This window comes from Tupaia chinensis, unplaced genomic scaffold (genome assembly GCF_000334495.1).
Source record: "Tupaia chinensis unplaced genomic scaffold, TupChi_1.0 Scaffold148441_1, whole genome shotgun sequence".
Lineage (NCBI taxonomy): Eukaryota > Metazoa > Chordata > Mammalia > Scandentia > Tupaiidae > Tupaia > Tupaia belangeri.
Genome location: NW_006208290.1, coordinates 406901 through 416879, shown reverse-complemented (window position 1 = coordinate 416879; position 9979 = coordinate 406901). Strand labels below are relative to the sequence as shown.

General features: G+C 39.2%; 2 pseudogenes; one reads left to right on the top strand and one right to left on the bottom strand.

Moving 5' to 3' along the window:
- Positions 1 to 1230: 1230 nt before the first annotated feature.
- LOC102485920 (ribonucleoside-diphosphate reductase subunit M2 pseudogene) lies at positions 1231 to 2122 on the top strand (annotated as a pseudogene).
- Positions 2123 to 7143: 5021 nt separating this feature from the next.
- The window catches only part of LOC102485488 (rab GDP dissociation inhibitor beta pseudogene), a 12538-nt pseudogene continuing 9702 nt past the window's right edge, over positions 7144 to 9979 (bottom strand).

Below are 9979 nucleotides of genomic sequence, written 5' to 3'. Positions count from 1 at the left end.
CCTCCCCTGTGGTTTGTGTGGTTTTTTTTTTTTTTTTTTTTTTTTTTTTTTTTTTTTTTTGCCAGAAGGCAGGTACACTAGCTGTAGAGACAGAAGAAAAATGAGAACCACCACCTACCCAGAAGGGAAGGTCACATCACAGTCCCTTATCTCCTGGGATTTTAGGCATACATGCATATGCACCTGGCATGATTTTCAAGCTGCCAAGTCCAGGACTCAAACTATAGTTGGCCACATGGGAGTCCAGCATCATAATCACTATGTCACCTGCTGGCCCCGAGAATGTTGGTATTTAGGCTACTGTAGATCTATATATAGAGAGGCCTGGGTTTAAGGCAAGTTAAGACATCACATATGTCACTGTTCTTACTGAAATTACCCTTTTTTGCTTTTGTAGAGAGGATTTGGGGAGGCCCTTACTGTATCACCCAGGAAATGTATGCTCACCAGAGAGGAGAGAGAAATATATAGAGAGGGAAGGTAAGAAATCACCTCCTCTTCCAGGAGGGATTACCGTGCTGCAATCCCTTCTTCTCTCTGGATTTTGGGCATGTATGTACATGTGCTAGGCATGATTTTCAAGTTGTTAGGTCCAGGATTTGAACCACAGTTGACCATGTGGGAGTCCAGCACCTTATCCACTATGCTACCCACTGATTCCCCTCCTGTTTCAAATTTTAAAGAAGAAAAAATATCATTGTGAAATCTGTTTACAAATAAATTGTAGTAGTATTAACTGAAAAATAACACTGAGGTGAAAAATGATATTTAAAGATAATTATTATTATTAGTGACCCTTCTCAGTCTTTTGAAAATTGATAGGATGAAATGTGTTTTATTTATCACAGTATGTTTAAAACTCAAGCAGCTGCCTCATGTACAGCACATGGTGAACCATTAGTAAATCATTGTCAGGGTCAGCAGGTGGCATAGTAGTTAAGGCACTGGACTCCCCCATGGGTGACTGCGGTTCGAATCCTGGACCTGGTGGCTTGAAACTCAAGCTGGGCATGTGTGCATGTGTGCCCAAAATCCCAAGAGGAGAATGGAAAAGAAGGGACTGTGACATAGCCATCCCCCCTGGGGGTGATTTCTTTCTCTCTTTCTGTCAGTCTCTTCAGCGAGCACACATTTCCTATAGTAAAAATCTCTCAAAATAAATAAATAGCCCGCTCCCAGACCCCTGCTCACAGTTCTTCATCAGCTGCTCTGGGCCGACTCCTTGCCACTATGTTGTTGGTGGGTGTGGCTTGCCCTGAGGCGGAGGAGGCGGATCTTTCCGAGGACAACCAGCACTGGGAAGCCCTGAAGCCTAAGGAGGGATATTTCATATCCCATGTTCTGGCTTTCTTTGTAGCATGTGATGGCATCGTAAATGAAAACCTGGTGGAGCGATTTAGCCAAGAAGTTGACATTACAGAAGCCCGCTGTTTGTATGGCTTCCAAATTGCCATGGAAAACATACCTTCTGAAATGTATAGTTTCCTTATTGACACTTACATTAAAGATTCCAAAGAAAGGGAATTTCTCTTCAGTGCCATTGAAACCATGCCTTGTGTCAAGAAGGAGGCAGATTGGGCCTTGCGTTGGATTGGGGACAAAGGAGGCTACCTATGGAGAACGTTGTGTAGCTTTTGCAGCAGTAGAAGGAATCTTCTTTACTGTCTCGTTTGCATAGATATTCTGGCTCAAGGAACGAAGACTGATGCCTGGTCTCACATTTTCCAATGAACTGATTAGCAGAGATGAGAGTTTACACTGTAATGTTGCCTACCTGATGTTCAAACGCCTGCTACACTATCCGTTAGAGCAGAGAGTGAAAGAAATCATTATCAATGCTGTCAAGAGTGGAACAGGAGTTCCTCACAGAGGCTTTGCCTGTGAAGCTCATTGAGATGAACTGCGCTTGATGAAGCAGTACATTGAGTTTGTTGCCAATAGACTTATGCTGGAACTGGGATTTAGCGAGGTTTTCAGAGTAGGAAATCCATTTGACTTTATGGAGAATATTTTACTGGAAGGAAAGACTAACTTCTTTGAGAAGAGAGTAGGTGAGTATCAGAGGATGGGAGTTATGTCAAGTCCAACCGAGAATTCTTTTACCTTAGATGCTGACTTTTGAGGGAAATGGAAGTGCTCTTATTTTGCTAATTTTTTTTCTTTCTCATCAAAACAAACAAAAATCAGCAAATGTATATCAACCAGCTACACTATAATTGCCCATAAGGTTCACTAAGGCATCCTTTAAGCTGTGCAGCTACCTCAGAATCAATTCTGTTAGTTATACTAGTGGTATCCCCTAGGAAGAAGGATATTTAAGACAAGAGTAACTCAGAATTTTACGAAAGACCTTGTCCACATTTGTTTTTTGCAGGCAGGCTAACTGTGATTTCATAATACCAGTGACAATGGCAATCTTGGCTTTAAAGAGGGATAACCCTTCAGTGAGCTGGACCCTGCAGGATCAAACATTCGGTTAACTATCACAAGTAGTTGAAAGATGCCTCACTGCCTCACAGCAGATATTAGTTTACTTAACTAGTTAAACTGGTGCTTACCACACAAATAACCATTATACTGATTTTTTTTCTGCACAAAATACAAAGTATTCTGTTTACCACTGATGGGAGCCAATTTAAAATTTAAGTGACAATTTAGACTTTGGTAGACAAAGCATGTAATTTCCAAGCTTTATTTTCTTTAATGAATTGAAGTACTCTGTAATCACTTTGAAGTCAGTCTTGTGCATACCTTGATATTAGTCTGTTGGTGCCACATAGGAGATAGATTGTGTTTTTAATCTTGTAATCTGGGTGGCTAATCATGGGATCTGTGCTGCTGCTGAGGTTGAATAGTGTGGAATAAGAGATGAAGAGGAATCTTTCAGGGCAAGGAGCTTCTAACTTAAGTCATTCAGAATTGAGGCTTGATCAGGCCTGGCTGCCAGGGACCTGGGTCTTCATTTGTGTGTAGAGCAGTATCATTTCATTTCTTAAACTATGTTTCCCCAGCTTCTAGCTGATGTAAAAAGATCTGTGAAGAGTCTTCTTAGGAGGGCTCTTAAATAGCATTAATTTTCGCATTGTCCTGAATGAGGTGGCTGTCTTAAGATCTTACTCCTGTTAAGTGGTAAAACCAGAACTTATTATTGGTTCTTGTAAAAATTGTGTCTCTATTCTGATTTTGTTTAATTTGTGTGTGAGAAGTAGGTATGTGAAGACTTACTGCATTTATATTTAACATTTGTCTTTTAAACTAGAAATTATTTTTTACCATGTGTGTCTCTTTTGACTTTACCTGTAGTTCGCTCTTTGAATAATAACCCAGCATTATCTCGAGGTTCGTAATTGACTAGACATTGTTCAATGTAATTCTTATATTTAGCTAAGTTCAAGAGACAAATGGTAGATTCTTAAACTAATAGAAAACCAGTAATACATGAGCTAGTCATACATGTTCCATTCAAATATTTTTAGAAGGGAGTATATACTAACAGACTTAATAAGAATTAGTTTGATTTAATCTACCTTTATTTTTGGGGGAAAAGGTTGGGACGATACATTCAAGACATGATTTACATCGAACCTTTGACCCCATTTGTATTATATATTAACTTGTTTGATCATTGACCTGTTGTGCTGTCAGTTTACTTCATTTTTTGTGTAAATAGACAATTTTTAAATTCCTGTAATTTAGAACCATTTGTTATCTTTTAAATTATAGTAACCTACAGCTAATAAATACAGACTACACGTTTTTGTTTTTGTTTTTGAGAGATTTTCACTATAGGGCACGTGCGCTCACCAAACAGACAGAGACAGAGAGACAGAAAGCGAGAAATCACCCCCCAGGGGGCATGGCCACGCCACAATCCCTTCTCCTCCATTCTCCTCTCGGGATCTTGGGCACGCACGCACATGCACCAGGCATGAGTTTTAAGCCGCCGGGTCCGGGACGCAAACCGCGGTAGACTATGTGGGAATCCAGCGACATAGCCATTACGCTAAGTCCTGGTCCCGCCAGACTACACGTTTTTGACACTGGTAGCACTAGGGTGAATAAATGCATTGCCCTGCACTGTCAGGTACAAGTGGAAGTTGGAATCAGATTTTCAGATTCTACCTCCCATTAGTTGAGTCATGTGAGAATTAGCTTCTACCAACTCAGATTTTGTTTCCTAATCTGTTTAAAGGGAAGTAGTTTTCATTGTAAAGCATTTTAAAATCTCTGGAAAGCGAATACTTCACAACTGTTACACAATTGAAATAAAACAGTTCTTATGTAAAAAACACAATTGAAATAAAACTGTTCTTATGTAAAAACAAATCATTGTCAAACAGATATATGTGTGATTGCAAGATATTTTTTTCTGTTTGTTTGCTATAGGGCTTGTGTGCTCGCCAGAAAGACAGAGAGAGAGAGAGATAGAAAGCAAAAAATTACCCCCCAGGGGGTATAGCCATGCCACAGTCCCTTCTCCTCCATTCTTCTCTCAGGATCTTGGGCACACATGCACATGTGTCTAGCGTGAGTTTAAGCCACTGGGTCCGGGACTCGAACCATGGTAGACTGCATGGGAGTCCAGCGACATAGCCATTACATTAACTGCTGGTCCCGGAAGATATTTTTCTTAAAGTTATCTGTGATAGACAATTTCAGCCTTGAAAATGTATTTTCTGAATTGGCTATGAGGCTTCACTTTAAGATAAAGTTTCTACAGCAAATGTCATAGGATTTTTCTCCCTGGAGATAATAGTGTTACCAAACCATTCAAGCTCTGTGTAGTATAAAAGGCTTGTTGGGTCAGCAAATGTTAACACAGGAACTTTAACTGGCCAATTCAGTAGTGTTTTGAATGTTTGATCACAGACAAAACACCCATCCTCCCACCCAATCCCCTGCCCAACATATTTCTCTAAGGGTCCAGAGACAATTGGTTGCACTGTGTGTGTGTGTGTGTGCACGCGCACAGGTGCGCAGGCACGCATGCATATGCTTGACTTTGTCCTAGGCTGTTGGCATTTTAATAAAAGAATAATATTATAGCTGAATGTCAGAGTCTCTATGTGTCATAGTTTATGAATAAAATCCAGAAAACTTAGGAACTATGTGGACTATATATAGAATAAATAAGGATTATAATAATCAAATAATTATGGATTATATATTGACCAAATGTATTTACTTAAATTAATTATGACCTAGCCTCTGAGGTGCCATCCATTGTATACTGGGCTGTAAAATTGAAAGCCACACACTAACAGTGTTTCAAATCCCCAGCCTTGATTGTCTGAAGATATACCAGGTATGTGTGTGCATGCCCAGGATCCTGGCAGGCTGGAAGACTGAAGGAAGGGGATCATGGTGACCAAGCTCTGGGGAGGGTGCTTCTCTCCTTTGCGATTATGTGTACATGCACTCTATCTTGAATGCGTCCCAAGTTCATGAGGTCCTAAACTATTGGGTTGTCAGGAAAGTCGTGATGCATTTTTGCCAAGAAAAACATAGAAAAATGCATCATGACTTTCTGATGACCCAGCATTTAGCATGAAATTAGTGATTTCCAGTGTTTGACTTAAAGAAGGTTATTATGATAGTATCAGTAACTCATGCAATCCATAGAGATGCCTTAGGATATCTGGCTCTGGCCATTCTTCTAGTGACTGGAAAGTATTGTTAGGGATAGTAGATAGTATTTATGCCTCCCACAGACTCCTTTACTAGGCTTTGCTCAGGAATATTAGAAAGGTTACACCTTGCTCTGCCCCTCTTCCTCCCACAGCCCAAAGCTAGTTGATCCAAGAAAAGCACAATTGCTGATGTTTGACTTAGTATGAGAAAATTCCATAGTACCTTTTATGTCTGAAAGTTTCCCTTGTGATTAGACTAAAATTGAATTTAGGCAGAAATCTCATTTTTTTGCTTGGCTGTCCCCCGAGTTGTATTCTGTTTTATTTACTTCCTTCCTTGTCCAAGAATACCTGAGTCTCCTTGTAGGGAATCTGATTCTAGACAATGGTGACATTGAGTATCTGGAGATGTATTTTTTGTAGACAATACAACTGAGTTTGAAAGTATCTTAGATCAAGTGACTTTTTTTGTTTGTTTTCAGAGTTTGGCTTTATTTTGCAGTATAGAAATCAATTGGGGCCATTCTGAGACTGACATCATTGAGGAGAAGCTCTGCCAAATCAAATCAAAACTGCATTACAGCTTGGTCCATTGAAGAAACTATGCCTGGGATGTAACAGATGCTTGTACATTTTTTTTTTCTTTTTGGAGAGGTTTTTGCTATAGGGCATGTGCACTCGCCAGAAAGACAGAGAGAGACAGAGAGCAGAAAGCAGGAAATTGCCATCCCGCAATCCCTTCTCTATTCTTCTCTCATGATCTTGGGCACCAAACGTACATGTGCCCACTGTGAGTTTAAGCCACCAGGTCCAGGACTCAAACCATGGTCGACTACATGGGAGTCCAGTAACATAGCCATTATGCCATCTGATGGTCCCCATTTTACCTGCTTTCTGACATTGGTTCCTTTCCCCTGTGTCTCATCAGTTTTATTAGTTTAAAACACTACTGGCTCCTCCAAATGAATCCCTAAGTCTGGCACTTGGTGAGAATTGTATGCCCACATAAACCAAATTTGTGGCTATGTTATTTAGACCCTGCCATAATACTTCACATAACAAAAAATATGAAGTTACAGGGAAAATTTAGGGATGCTGTCTCAGATTAAATTCAATCTAGTCTCTATCCAAATGGCACACAATTCCTAGAGACCCATTTCTTGAGCAGCAGAAGCAAATAATTGCAAAAGCTACAATGATTAAGTGATACAAATACCATATCAATTTCTCTTCATCAGTATCAGAATGTTCTGTTTAAAATGGATCATTCACTAGGAAAAAAAGCCAGTTTGGGTAAATTGAACAGAATGTGGTAACCTACCAATTCTGAGTAGCCACTCCATGAAAAGTTAATATATAATATTAAAAAGATGAAGGTGAGGACTATTTACTGGTAAAGCGCTCTTCAATCTCCATTTTGATTATAAAAGTAGGCCATAGAATGTTGATTTCATGCAGTATGCATTATTTGCCAATTTTTAAATTTGTCGTAGTTACATAATAACAATTGCTGTTAGTCTTCCCCATACATGTCATTTTTCTTGCTCTTCATTTCTTCAAAGTCAAACTCTGATCCTGTCATCCTCTTACAGATGTCTTTAATATGATCACAGGTTGTCTCAAAATGAGTTGTAGCAACATATGTGCAAGAAATAAAGATTTGGCTTTCTGTCCCCAAATCTTTGGGTACAAGGAGGTCACTGATGCTAAGAAATTTATTTTCAATTGGTTCCAAGAGCTCCAAAGCTGGTCTAATTTCCTTCTCAGTTTCCTTGATTTCCACAGTACTGACTATGGCAATGTACTTCCCTTGTGCCACCACATTGTGTGCAAAGGAGGTCATGCAAATGTAGATATCTGATTTTTGACTGACTTGGTTCTGTGGAATGATAATCTGGCAGGAGTTGGCATCATTGTTATTCTTGTGGTGGTTGAGGATGCACATAACACAGATTACCTGGCCCACTTTTTCTACCATATCCTTGACATAGCTAGGGTTACAGATGAGCTGCTTATAGCGAGCAATCTCTCCAGATTTTACATCAATAACTTTTCTATTCTGCACAATGATTTCTTCAATTGGTTTACTGAGCATGTAGGTACCTCCATAAATAGCACTTAGCTTTGCAAATCCTTGTGGCAGTTCTCCAAGGCCATAGAGTGGATAAAAGTATGGGCTTTTACCATGATCTTGCCAAAGACTCACTGTAAAGTTTAATCCTATTAACGGTTTCACAACATGGTTGATCTAAGTAGTCATCAGTTCAGTAAAGTGCAAGAGCATGACCAGTAAAACCTATCACATCTTGGCCCAAGTCAAATTTCTTGTACACATCTCACATTGAAGTCTTCTTAGGATCAATGCCCTCAAAAGTTCTAGAGTCTTTTTCATCAAAGTTGTAAACATACATTAGGAATTTCCTGAAGCGATATTTTTCAAATAGTCCCATTAAGCTAGATGCTAGGGCTTCTGCTCTGGTGGAAGGAATCTTACTGATTTTTCCTCCCTTATAGACAAAACTCCCTTCAGTCATTTTGAGGTCCAGGTAACAAGTAATCTCTGTACAAAGTAGCATCTTAACCAACTGATGATTAGCCTTAAAGAACTTGGGAATTAAGTCAACGTTCTAGTCTCTTCCTCTCCCCATTGATGCTGGTAGTGATCCTGGTATTTTAAATCTTTTGTACAAATCTTCCAGTGGTGTTCTAGATGTGCTTTTTCCTCTGTAATATGGGTTTCAATCTATGTGAAGAACTTTCTTTCCATTCACTGACATTATACTTGACAGGATACATTCTGTCGGGTCAGTTCTCAGCACAATCACGTTGTACTCCTCTAGGCCATGCTTGGCCTCAGGGAAGAGGGAAAACAGAAAGGTAAAATGGCGTTGACAAGGAAGTGAAGTAGGCCACCACCTCAGATAGGAAGAGAAGAGCTAGGCAGGGAGCAGATCAAGTGACTTCTTAAGAGGTTAAATTACCAAGAGGAGGAAGGGTTGGAACACTCCCTTGTCAAGTGTCAGTTCCAGCACATACATGTGAGTTATATGTGACATACAACATCTCAACAGAGCACAAACACTGAATCATAAAATGATTTCTGCAACTAGATGTTATGTTCCCTCAGATATGTTCATGGCTTACTGCATACTCTTAAGCTCTTTGCTCAAAAGTCAGAAAGTTCTACCTGGATCACCCTATATATTGGGGTGTCAGAGAGTCATGACATAATTTTCTGTGCAAAAATGCATCATAACTTCTCTGATGACCCAATAGAATGGCATCCTTGCCCCTCTATACTGCTACCTCTCTCAAACTGGTTTTTCTCTTTACACTTACCTTCACTTGCAATATTATATATTTTCATATGTGTTCATTGCCCATCTTTCCCCCTTACAATATAAGCACCGTGAGGGCAAAGAGTTTTGTCCATTGTTTTATCTTCAGTGCTTCAACTAACTCTTGGCGAATAACAGATACTCAAATATTTGTTAGAAGAACAAGTAAATGTGAGGCTAGCAGGTAGTGCTAATTTACATTCCCATCATCATAGGAGAATTCCTTTTCATCACAGCCTTGCCAGCACTTATCAGTATTTTATTGATATTAGCCATTCTGACTGCAGTCAAGTGGTATCTCATTGTAGTTTTGATTTGGATTTCCCTTATGATAAGAGATGCTGAGCATGTTTTCATGTGCTTTTTGGCCATTCCTGTGATTTCTTTGCAAAGTTGACGGTTCAGCTCATTTGCCCATCTTTTAACTGGATTTTTTTTTTTTTTTTGCAGGTAAGCTGCTCCAGTTTCCTATAAACTCTGGTTATCAGTCCTCTGAGGATTGTCTCCTCTCTCTAAGTAAAGTTTCTTTATAACTTTTATGTTCTTTCCCTCCTATATTACGACTCTGATCCAAACAATTAACAACATGTTAATGCCAGAGGACACCTATTTTCTTCTATGTAATACTAGAGGGTACATTTAAGACAAAGATTTATTTTTAAATATAATAATTATAATTTGAAAATTATGCATCAGGCTTTTACTTTCAACTATGATGGAGTAGCTGGTATCAAGCTAACTCCACTGTTGACAATAGCTATAAATGCTTAACAAATAATTTATAAAGATGTTTGAAGACATTAGAGACTAACCAAGATAGCTAGGATATGTATGATAAGACAAATTACAGTGAAGGAACAAACATTGAGATGAATCTCGCGTTTGTTACTGCTTTTTCCCTCAAAGAACTGATGAAGTCACAAAGCTTGTGGCATAAAAGCCTAGTACGGTAGGAAAGCTAAAATTTAAGGTCATGGCTACCAAGAGGCTCCCACCTTCATGAACAAAGGT